The 12245-nt window shown below is 35.9% G+C and overlaps 1 protein-coding gene and 1 long non-coding RNA gene across 3 annotated transcripts in view; both read left to right on the top strand.

The window, feature by feature from the left end:
• Positions 1-12245, top strand: part of Hs6st (heparan sulfate 6-O-sulfotransferase) — a 105740-nt gene that overhangs the window by 14956 nt on the left and 78539 nt on the right. The gene's annotated exons all lie outside the window — the stretch shown is intronic.
• On the top strand, positions 832-1840 carry LOC116650270 (uncharacterized). Its single transcript, XR_004303236.2, has 2 exons — positions 832-1590; positions 1653-1840. It is a non-coding gene; the product is annotated as an uncharacterized lncRNA (long non-coding RNA).

Genomic DNA, 12245 nt, shown 5'->3' with positions numbered 1-12245 from the left:
ACAAATTTATTTTGTGAAGCTGTCTACAGGGTATTTTCTGGCCAAGCACTTGCTTCAAGCGCACTTTAAGTTCTCTTCTCGTCTGTTCGGGTTCGGTTTTGCGTTTGGATTGCTAATGTTTATGTTGATGTCTAGTAATAGCCGGCTTGTTCGTGATCATGTTGAACACATGTTGACAAAGTGTGAGTTCAGATCTGCCACCCGGTCTGTAAGTAGCACCAAGACCCGCCGCAGCAGCCACATCCAAAATGCAACTGAAACCAAACGGAAGCGATTCTTCTTTCTACTCTGCTCTTGCACTTATCATTTCGACAGAATCTTGGAAACAAGCAGAAGTTAAGAAACGTATTCTCAAGAAATATTTGAAAAGTCGAGTGAAAAATGTCTGAGAATTACTTGAATGTAATTAAATAATATAGTAATAATTTGAATATAAAAAGAATCTCCAATCTCTCCAATCAAAAATCTTAATTGTCAATTTTAAAAATCCAATTCGTTTCATTTATTAATGATTTTAATTGTTCTATTCGTAGTTCTAGCGTTTCATAATACTTATATGAATATGTTCGCTATTAATGCAAATACATTTGCCAGTACACAGTAAACAACAATCAACATCAGATAAAAAAAAACAGCCCTCGAGTCTGCAAAATACAATGGAATTTCATTCAATATACAATTATTCTTATTTTTCTTTACTATTATCAGTGGTTTCGCTTGAAGGTCACCAAGCAAGACTCTTAATGAGCCGCAGCGCACTCGATGCTTGGCTTGTTTGCGGGGTCATCTTTGTTAGTTGTTCAGATTTAAATGGATTGGCGTATGGTATGGTATGGTGCTGTATATATTTTGAAAACTTTGAAACAAACAAATACTATTTCATTGGTATTTATAAACTGGCTAAAGTAAAAGCAAGTCTATGCGCATTGGAGATTATAAAAGTTAGACCTGACCTGAAGCAAACCGATCCAACCGACCTGAGTAACTATAAATGGTAAACTAACCAAATTTAGTAGACCTTCCACAAATATAATTTTAAATTTAATTTGATTTTATACCGTTAGCTACGTACTAAATTGTTTCAAATGAGTTTTATATACAATTACAACTACTTTTTAAGGCCATGTAAACTATTGGTAAACTATTGTATTAATCCACAGTCATTTCTACCATACTTATTACATACCACTAAATATATATACCTATATCAATACATTTCCATTTTCAAAGAGTAAATCTAAAAATTTCTTATGCATGTGTTACAATATGGTATTATTTCAATATTTAGAAAATGTTTTTTCAGAGTTTACAAATGTTTGGTTGGTTCAAAATTAATCCAAAAAGCGAAAGACACTTAACCAACTGCGTAGCAAATTGATTTGGCTCACTAATTATTCAAGCCAATTAGTCTGCTGTTAGTTAGGCTTTGTAATTGTGAAAATACAGAGTTCACTTTCAGTTGATCCACACTTATATTTTACTCGAGTTGAAGGCGAAGCAGTACAATGATATTTTTGAAAGCCCATGCATTGCTGTTTATAGGTGTTTTATTGGTAACTCTAACATTCCACGAAGCCAACTCATATAGAAGTAAGCGATTGCGTTTCTTTCATATTGTTATATGCTATAAATATTTCCGGATTGTTGCCTAGGGTGCTCCATAAACGAGGAAGAGCGATGCAAATGCTTTGAGAGCTCCTGCTTTCAGCTTTTATATGATGGGGAAAATTGTACACCCTGTAAAAAAGAGTGCCAGTGTAAAATTGGTTTTGTACGCAACAGGGGTATGTGTATGAAAAAAGAAAAATGCTGCTCGGGTTCTGTTTGTGTATCGAAAAAGGAGCAAATTATAAGAACCATACGTCAAAAGATGGAAAAGCCGACCGCCAGGTTGAGTCAATTCAAGTAAAATCGATTATGTTCGCAAGAATAATGTTCAATAATGCTTAAAAATACAAATAGATTTGCAGAGCTTGCCTACAAAATTTTAAAATGTTGCTGTATTTAATAAATTTTTTTTATAGATTTCATTGTAATGCAAATTCCGAATTCTTTGCTTGTATAACAAACTGTTGTTGGCTTTGGGCATTTCGATGTCGTTTATATATAAATATATTTTATAAAATATGAAAAAAAACGCAGCTGTAAATATCTTGCAAATTTATAAGACGAATAACATGAGAGCTATATACCCTCTTTTATTTTCGGGGAGTTGAGAAACAATGAGATGTAAAATCGATAACAACTTCCTACCTTGACGCCTTTCCAGTGCAGGTAAATCTCAGTCAAAGTGTCGCTGAGTGGTTGTGCACACACGCACACACACAAAGGCGTAGATGTTGAGGGGTAGCGAGGCCAACAAAAATCAATGAAACAAAGCAGTCTAAGCCGCTCCAGGATACGTGCGGATTATAAGCCGGCGCCCAGATGCGACAAAGGCCCTAACAATGGCCACGTACCGCGCCGAGGAGAAGCCCAAGCCAAGCAGGCATTCTTTTATCAATGGCATCAGAATCTGGCCACAATTTCATCTGGCAGGCCTCAGTTCTGCAGCTCTTCAGGTGGCAATGTTTTGACAGCACCTCAAACCAAAATGTGTTAATAGAAATTGACAACGTTGTTGCAGTTGTTGTTGTTGTTGCTCAATACTTTGAAAACAGGAAATCGGAGCGTGACAAAAATTTATAAATGCTTTTTACACATCTTCTACACACAGCCTTAATATTTTCCGTTTCGATTTATGTCTTTCAAACTGTAAGACTCTGTTGTTGTTCTTCTTGTAAGCCCAAAATTGTTAATTTCATTGAGTCCAGATAATTGTGCAGCTGTCTGTTGCATACGAAATGTGACTTTAATCAGCTGCAATTTTGTTGGACAGTGTTAAAGGGTTTTTTGATATTGTAAATGGCCAGTTAGCTGATCAGGCGCTCGGCTGGCGCCTTTCTCAAAACAATTTTACTAACCTTTTCTTTATTTTATCTTAGCTCAGCAAATATCAACTAGATAATTATGTGTTTCCAATTGAAATCTAGCTCTGAACCTAACTTCTAATTGCCTTAATTTATATAGCTTACCTGGCGCTTTTCTTTCATCAGTTTGGTTTGGTTCTATTTATAGTTGTACTTTTTTTTCAAAAGTTGCAAAACGTTTTTTTTTTCTAGCTAATTGAGTTGCCATTGCTTAACAAGCATTTCCACACAATTTGCCCATTCAGTTTTAAGTGTTTTGCCCACTTGGAGTTAGGCAAGCAGATTGAATACATTTCTAGCTGGGCCCCAGCTTCTCCCCTCGCTGTCTATTTTTATTTGACGACGAAAAGTGCATTGACATTGCCCCAGTGCAAAATTCATTGGCAGCCCATGCCAATTTTAATTTCTTTTTTTTTTATTCTTTCTTTTTCTCTTCCATCTATCGCTGGGCTTAATACCCTGTTGCTAGAAGAGAGCAGGCAGGGCATACCAAATTTATGGTCAGCAATCTTCAAGATGCACTTTCTAAAGGAGGCTTATGGTTTAACAACATTAATTTTGTGCAATTTTCATATAGTTAATTCTTTAAGCTTAGAGTGTTTCATGTTTAATTAGCAAGAAATACATTAAGTATGGATATTGTTATATAATCTTAAGTTTTATTGTACTTGTTTTAATTTACCAAAATAAAGGGTATTCTTTAGTCTGGCAACTTAGTGGTGCATTTCCTTGCACCAACCCGCATACGCTGAGCTGTGCGATTGTTAAATGCCGAGCCCAGCCAGGGCCAAGCAAGTTCAGAGACAGAGACAGGGCCCAGAGCGTTCCACCAACTGCCGCAAATGCCGCGTGACGCATAGAAATGTTTCAATTTTATATATGTGTACACATTTTATTTTTTATATATGCACAGACTTACATATATATATATATATACATTAAAAACTAGGCGCACAAACTGCATATAATCAACAACCATAACAACCACAACCACAAGAACAACTACAACAACCAGAACAACATTCATTTTAATGTGACAATTGCTTTGTATTGCATTTAAATTTTACATGCGTTACAATGGGTTCATGCTGCTTCTGGGTTTTGGTGTTGATTTGTATGCAATTTTTCTAATTTATGTCGCCATTTGAATTGCAGAGCAGTGGCTCGCATAAGCAAAACCAGGAACTAAAGTGTCAAAAAAGCCAAATTGTTGTTGACCCAGTTGCTTACAATTAATTCGCAGAGCTGAAAAAAATCCAAAAACAGAGCTCGTCTCAGGCACTTTTTAATGTAGCCTGTTGAAAATTAATGCAGTTTTATAAGATAGAATTAAAAATACATGTATAGTTATTTCAATATACAATACAGCTTAAAACAATATAGTATGTATTAATAAAATGTTTAAAAATTATTTTAATTTAGCAATTATTTAGGGGGAAAAGTTTAGATCCGAAACTTCTAAACTTTCTAAACTTCTTTATGTGCCCAATCCAAATAGGCTAAAAAGTCCTTAGCTGAACTGAATTAGATATTTAATAAACAATTGTATTTTAAGTAAATATTACAATTTGCAAGTAGTCGGCGCCGTAGCTCAGGAATTTTTTTTTAGATAGAAAGCTTAAATTTGATATTTGGGCTTGAGAGAATTTGTTAGGTGCGTTTGATTAAAGCCATAACCCAAGCACATCTCGAAGTCTCTACGTAATTTGATCTAATAAAATGTTATTAAGACCCCCATAAAATTTCATAATTTATAACTAAAATCTCACAAGGATAGCCAGTATATTCGCATTTCAGCACAGTCTTTTTATTCAAGAATTCAATTTGGGCATCGCGTTAATGCGTTAAATCAACTTCACACGTCACTCAACTGAAATTTATGCCGCCCCCGTTGTATTCAACGAGCATCGTTTCCATTTCGAATATTTTATTATTGAAATGTCGATTATCTTAATCTAACACTTAAACATTCATCAATCAAGCGCCTAATGCCACTTCAATGCGGCCCCCAGAGACCCACACATTGCCGCACATTCTGTGGCATCCGAGTGGGTTAGAGATTGTGCGGCATTGTTCTTTGTCTCCTACTTTTTTTTCAGTTTTTTGCTGTTGCTGTTTCTGTTGTGGCAGGCAGGCCTCATAATGTTGACGTTTGTCAACATTAACTACACTTAATTCAAAATGTCAGCAACGCACAAGCACACTCTCATGCCTAAATTCTGGCTGCCACTTGTTTCTTGCATGTGCTTGTGTGTGCGTGAGCGTGTGTTTGTGTGTGCTCTGTACATTATTCGAAGTTGCAAAACTTTTTGTCGCCAGTTTAGCGCACGTCCAGTCCCGGAGCGATCGGTCACACGTTCATTCTCCCTTCGTATACCTCTTGTAGAGCTGACGCTTCTAAATGAGGGTATATTCAATTATATAAGTTAATTTCCATCCTGTAAGTTGAATACTCTCTGTTGGACTGAATATCTCTGGATCTCTTATTATGTGAGTTCTTTCCATCATTTGCAGACTTCATTTGATGTAAGTACTAGACTATATGGCCTACATTCATAGCTCAAATAGTCGAATCACATATATTCTCGTTGATAAAAGGTACTCGATGGAGTGAAGTGGATTTCATACTGTCGCAGTGGACTGTATATTAATTTATAGGTCTCTGAATTACTTAGTAAAATCGAATTTAATGAATTATTATATATTACGTAGTTAAGCCACATCACAAGTAATCTATGAATTTTGTTTGAATTTATTGATTGATCACGGAATCTAGAGGCTAGATAGTTGATTCGTTCTGCCCATCTGGCTGTCCATCCTTTATCTCACGACCTATTAGATATGAATAGAATAAGTTTAATATGAGTTTAATAAGTGCGTACTGAGTACCTCAGTGCATCTTCCAAGAAATTGAATAGACTCCCGCAATTGCTGAACTTCAGCGAATATTAATTTCAATTATATCAATTTATTCACTTGAATTTCCCAACAAAAAGACGCACTTCTCTTGAGTATGCATATTATTAAATTATTAGAGGATATCTTCTATTCTCGCACACTTTTATTACTACTTTATGGTGTTGCATAAATTACGCAATAAAAATGTCGCAACAATTGAAAAGTTGGCTGTGCGTTAAACTGCATAAAGTGCAACAATTATAGTCAGGCAATTGTGATGTGCGCCCTTTGCAGCATTTTGTATTGCAATTAACGACAAGTTTGCTTCCTAGTTTCTCTCTACCCCTTTCCATTTTTCTTTTTCTACGTTTTTCGTGCTGTTGCATGCCTCATTCAGTGGATGATTAGAACTTGGCGAGTGGAGCGCATTAAATTTGTTCCTTATAAACATTCAACTCGTTGAATTGTTTGCATTTTTTATTTTTGCATTCTGGCGGGGCTTCCGTTTGGCGAGGAGTGTCTTTAATTGCCGATAACCATTGTAATTGCCCCTGTTTATTTATTTTGCCATTATTCTGGCGAGCTATTCGGGAGCAGCTGCTCTTTGGATTGTATTCGAGAACTGGATAGTAATGAGTCCAAAGTTGAGTTGTTTTTATTGTTTAAACAATTTTTTAGAGCTCCTAAAGTTTGAATTTTCATAAAATTATGGAAAAGTAAGGCAACACTTAAGCTTAATGAATTAGGGAAGTATAATGCACGTAAAAAATAGCTAGAATATAAATATAAATCGGTTGCAAGAATTTTACAGCTTAAGTAAATGTTATGGGTTGAAAATTGAATAAAACCGAGAAAGGCTATCTTCGGCACGCCAAACAAGAAGCACAGGGAAAAGAGTTAATGCCGAGTTTGGTCCAGATATCTTGATAAAAAAAAGGTTTTTAATCAAAAACCTAGTTTTCGATCGATCGTTCCTATAGCAGATATATTATATAGTAGTCTGTACGATTTTGCAAAAATGAAGGGAGCATAGTGAAATCTATAAATACCGTGTTTAAGCAAAATATCCTGAATGAAAAAAAGTTTTCCATACAACATCTTAATTTTCGACCGATTGTTCCTGTGGCAGCTATATGATATACTGGTCCGATCTTAATTAGATTTTGCATATATATGAGGAGTGTAGTAAAACTAATAGATGCCGAGCTTGATCAAGATATCTTGAAAAACAAAATGTTTTTTTTTATTCAACAACTTGTAGTGTTCCGATCCAGCTGGTTTCGTCATATATGCTGCGTGCAACGGAAAGAGGGACGTCTGCAAAGTTACATTAATATACCTTTAAAACTGAGGGACTAGTTCGCATAGAAACATACAGACGAACAGACGGACATGGCTATATCGACTCGTCGGTTGATACTGATCAAGAATATATATATTTTTTGGGGTCGGAGATGTCTGCTTCTATGCGTTACACATTTCATTGCAAGGGTATAAATATAGAAATGCAAAAGTGGAAATAGGGAATACGTAGGTCAAGAACTAACTCTTCAATCCAAACTTGGAGTGCAATCCTAGAAAATAAAATACATTTAAATAATATTTTTTGATTGATTCTTTTCAGAATACTACTCAACATGATTATGTTTCAGCCTTAAAATTGTAATATAAAATCGTTAAATAAATATCAACAGTAAAACAAAAACAAATATTAGTTGAAACAGATCAAAAGTATATCTTGCGTCAAGAAAAATCATACAAAATATTAAACAAAGAATGTAGCTTGATTAAATTTCTAAAATTAAATTTTAATAAAAGAGAAGAATAATTTCAAACCATACAATAATATTATCTTTGGCCTCCCGATTTCTAAACCGAGGCCTAAATATTATCTTTCTCCTCAGCAAATCAACTTGTACTCTGTACTTTATCATATTTATTACATGGTCTTCGTTCAAATCCTGTAGTCCTTTCTGACAGCTTCACAATTTGGGCCCTTGGCAAACCACCTTATAAAAATCTGTCCGACATGCTGGCCCCGTTTGTAATCTGTTAAGGCAGCTGACTAAATAAGCCAGATACCGCATGGTATGAGACCACATTTTACGCAAAAATCACGTTGAAAATGTGTGTGCACTGGCCCTGCAACTGGAATTTGCCGAAACGGAAAGTTTCCTATGATGCCCATCAAAATGTTAAGGCGCTCGGGTCTATAAAATTATCCCAAGCTTTACGCGTCCGGGGAAAAAAAGAAAGAAAATGTTTAGGCAAATTTTTTGCGTAATTCTTTTTTTTCGGCTCTTCGACTCGGTAGTAAACCAGGCGTTGGCCATTAATTTTATGAGGCTAGGAATTGGGCAGACTGACACAAAGACCGGCTGCTCCAAGGGTGTGTGTGTGTGTGGAGGGGAAGGTAAATTTCTATTGGCGCACAGCCAAGGTGGCTTGCGATTAATAAAATTCTACGTAATGCTTTTTTGGCTTTGCTATTCATAATGTGCATTTTATGCTGATTCAATGTTTTTTCTGTGCTCAGATTAAAGTTGAAGCGGCGCGTTAAATTAACAACAGCCTCGTCTCTCCCACCCTCTTTGTCGCCGACTCGCTCTATTGCTAACATTAAAGCCAATGTTTAAATGTATGTAATATATGTCACAATCTTTGCTATTTTTTTATCAATACACTTAGAGATTTTGGGCTTTGAAAACTTGAACTTCTCAGAACTTTAAGCATAAATCTTTGAACCGATTTTATGGCTATATAAAGCTGCGAGCTTCTAACACATTCGCCCCTACAAAGTTATGAATATTGATAAGGTGGGCTTTTGTGTGGATGTTCTAATAAAGGCCCAAGCCCAAGATTGAGTTTGGCGTCATTTGGGATTACACACGCCCCCTGCATATACCATCCGTTGTATATATATATAACTACATACATAATTGCCTTTGCCACGGCGCAAGCAGCTCAACAAATAAAGGAGTGGGATGCCTGGCTTGAGGGGCGCTGCTAACTACCCCCAAAAATTCTATTTAATGTGCAGTCGTAGAAAATTAGTTTAACGCTCACCCAGACAGGCAAAAGGCTCCGGCTTGGGCTTTTGGCTAAGGAGCAACCTTATCAGCAGCTAAAGGTCGTGTCCTGGCAAATTATGGCATCGTATGGGTTAATTGTATTACCTGCCACGTGGCATTGATAAGTAAAAGGTGCAACATTTTCAGTTTTAATCACAGCTGAATTAAGCCACTCTTGTGAGCGACAATTGCTTTAGCCGAGTATCTTTTATGTGCGATTTAAAACTCGAAAATGCTTTGATTATATTGAAAATTACATTTTTTATATAAAATGCAGATCCATTTATGGCCGTTTAAGTTCTTTAAAATGTCGTGAAGTTGATGCAAAATAAACTTACATCCGGCTCTCTTCTTCAGCTTTAACTTACATGATTTTTCAAGAACTCTTAAGTAGGAGTCCCCCAGTTAAATATATTTTCCGAAATCTCGTCTTAGTTGTTCTTAAAGTCATAAAAATGCAATTACTGCGCTTTCAGCTGCAGCTCGGCAGTTGATCCTCAATCAGTCAATCAAACAGTCAGCAAAAGCTTAATACATAAATATTTATATAAGCTTTTTGCCATTAAATGCATCGCTTTTCTTTATTTATGCCCTCCCTTATTTCCCAGTTTGCATTGCCAAAAATGTACGCGAATTTTTGCGCTAAAGCTAGCTGAAATTCAAGATGCTTTCTGTTTTTGCTGCTTTTCATGCCCGTTAGGCGTATATAAAATTCAATTTTTGTTTTTCCAAGCGAGTGCATTTTTCTCGGGCTGGCTGTCTTCTGCCAGAATGTTGCATTTCGAATAATTTCCATTAACTAAATACGCGCATAGCCTTGTTGCGCAAAAAAAGGGAAATTTGCTGAAAAAGAAACGAATTAGAATATATACGAAATTAATAACCGGAAGCCATGACCTCCATTTTGTTAAACTGCAAAAGAAAATGGTTTCGTTTTAGGGCCGCAGGGAAATGCGGCTCGAATGAAAATCAAGACTGGCAACTAGACGACGGAGTGCGTGCCCAAAGCTGACATGTAGGTCAAAGTATATACGGCTGTGTGTGTGCGTGTGAACAAACAATGCACATATTCAGTTGCATGCGAGTACTTAAAAAAAAAGAAGAAGAAGAAGAAAGCGAATTGGTATGTGGGTGCCTGTTGGCAAAGTCAACACGATATCACACATACGCCACATGTGCGCCCGCATGTACATACGTTTCTTTAGACCCACCCAACAGACCATTACGCAAAGTGTGGTTTGTTGTTAACGCCTTGCCACACACACACACACACACATACACACGGACATGCATACACATGCATTTGCATGCATTTTGGTATGGTTTATTCAGCTATTCGTTTTTTTTTTGGTAATTTTTTGTAGCTCTTTTTTGGGTTTACAGAGGTCACCCCCCTTTTTTCATGGGGATTATATTTTGGGTACAAAGTTGAGTGCAAGTGCTGAAATTGTAATAATGACCAGGGCCATATATGTATATATGTACTGTTCCTTGCATGAATATGTTGGCTTTTGTCTTTTTCGTGGGCAAAACAATAAAGTTGAAAGTGGAAATTTCTTCTTCCATATTTTAATTGCACAACCAAACTGGGCACACAGCATGTGCATGTGCAGCAGCAGCTGTGGCTACTAATTGCAGCCTTCATAGTTGTTATATTTCATTGCAGAGCTCGAATGTGGTTAAGTTCATAAGTTGACATAAATAATATAGTCAATATTTGTAGTTCATCTATATTAGAGATGATTTGCTTTAAGATCTAAGCAGTCTAAGGGCCAGGAAAAGAGTTTCGAGAAAGCATTTTAAATGTGTGTTTTAGTTGTAGACAGACTCAGTGAGTAGAAAAAAACATATGGGCCATATTTAAAAGCATTTAATATTACATTCACAATGTATGGCTAATTAAATTCACAGTTATATCTTTTAATTTTCTAGATGCTTAGACTAACAATTAAAATCTATTACTGCGTATGCACTAACTCGTGAACACAAAGTCCATTGCCTCACTAAGAATTCGTCGACGATAGCAAAATAACAAGTATAACTGCAGCAAGTAGCATATGCTATAAATTTCACTACAAAAGCTTCTGCAATAAGCAGTTTTATACAACTATTGTCTTTAGTTCATATAGGAAGAGTATTGTTTAAAATTGTTAGTGTTTAGTTTCTACGAATCAAGTATCAAGTAGCAAGTTGTATCAAATTATAGTCTCTAGGTGATTGCAAATAGCATCGCGTAGCAATTTGTATAAGATTATAGTGTTGAGTTTATGCAAAATATGGGCATTCGCATTTGTAGAGTCGTCTAGTGCATATAATGCAGTAATAAGTATCGAGTGTATTGCACACTTTATATCTCATGTTTAGCTAAATTTGCCAATTACCATTTTTTAACTACATTAAGTATTTTGCGTACTTCTTTCAACGCGACACATGTTGCAGAAGCCCGATCATATATACGGCCCACAATTTTATCATTTATATCTTTCGCCTGGTTGTTGGCGGCGCCAGAAGCAGCTGTGGCAGCAGCGGTGGCAGCTGATATGCTACCACATTGTCGCCAATAATTCAGCGACTGCGTGGCTGCCATAAATGAAATGATTTATTAACAACGCGACATACTGACAAAGGCAGAAGCCAGATACGATCCGATCCGACCACACGAGAAATAAAAAATCAACGCCTGTTGGAAACCAAAAACCCTACACGCAAATATTTTTTTATCACACATATGCTCGATAACGCATTCACTTGAGATAAATTATCATTTGCAATCGGGATTATGAAAGCTGCAAAACATATTTCGCGCTGTCATCATGGGAAGACAAATCAAAGAAAAAAAAAATAATAAAAAAAAAGAGAAAAAATAAATAAATAAAATAATAAATAATAGCAACAAAATTAATGACATTGTCGCAACATTTGGAGGCAGCTTTTTTGCTGTTGTGATTCAAAGCGTCAGACGGAGGTTTAGTGACGTTTTTATTGTTCGCTTTATTTTATTATTTATTTATTTTTATTTTTTTTTTGTAGTATATTTGCATATGCTTAACACATTTTTCACAATTGGCTGATTACGACGCGTTGTTGTTGTTGTTGTTTTTTTTTGAGATTTTTTCTAGCAGCTTTTTATTTGATTTTAATGAATTCCGCTCCCTGCTTGAAAGCTGAATGGGACAGTTGGAGACGACGACGCAGATTTGGCGCCAGCATAAATTATTCCAATGTTTAGTTTTTGTTTATCATTGTGTATGGAATTTAATGTGTGTGTGTGTGTGTGTGTTTTGTGTTGTGTTTGTTTTATGCATGG

Source organism: Drosophila virilis, chromosome 2, assembly GCF_030788295.1.
Source record: "Drosophila virilis strain 15010-1051.87 chromosome 2, Dvir_AGI_RSII-ME, whole genome shotgun sequence".
In the NCBI taxonomy this organism is placed as follows: domain Eukaryota; kingdom Metazoa; phylum Arthropoda; class Insecta; order Diptera; family Drosophilidae; genus Drosophila; species Drosophila virilis.
The sequence above is the reverse complement of the archived record's forward strand: the minus strand, read 5'-3'. Positions and strand labels throughout refer to the sequence as shown.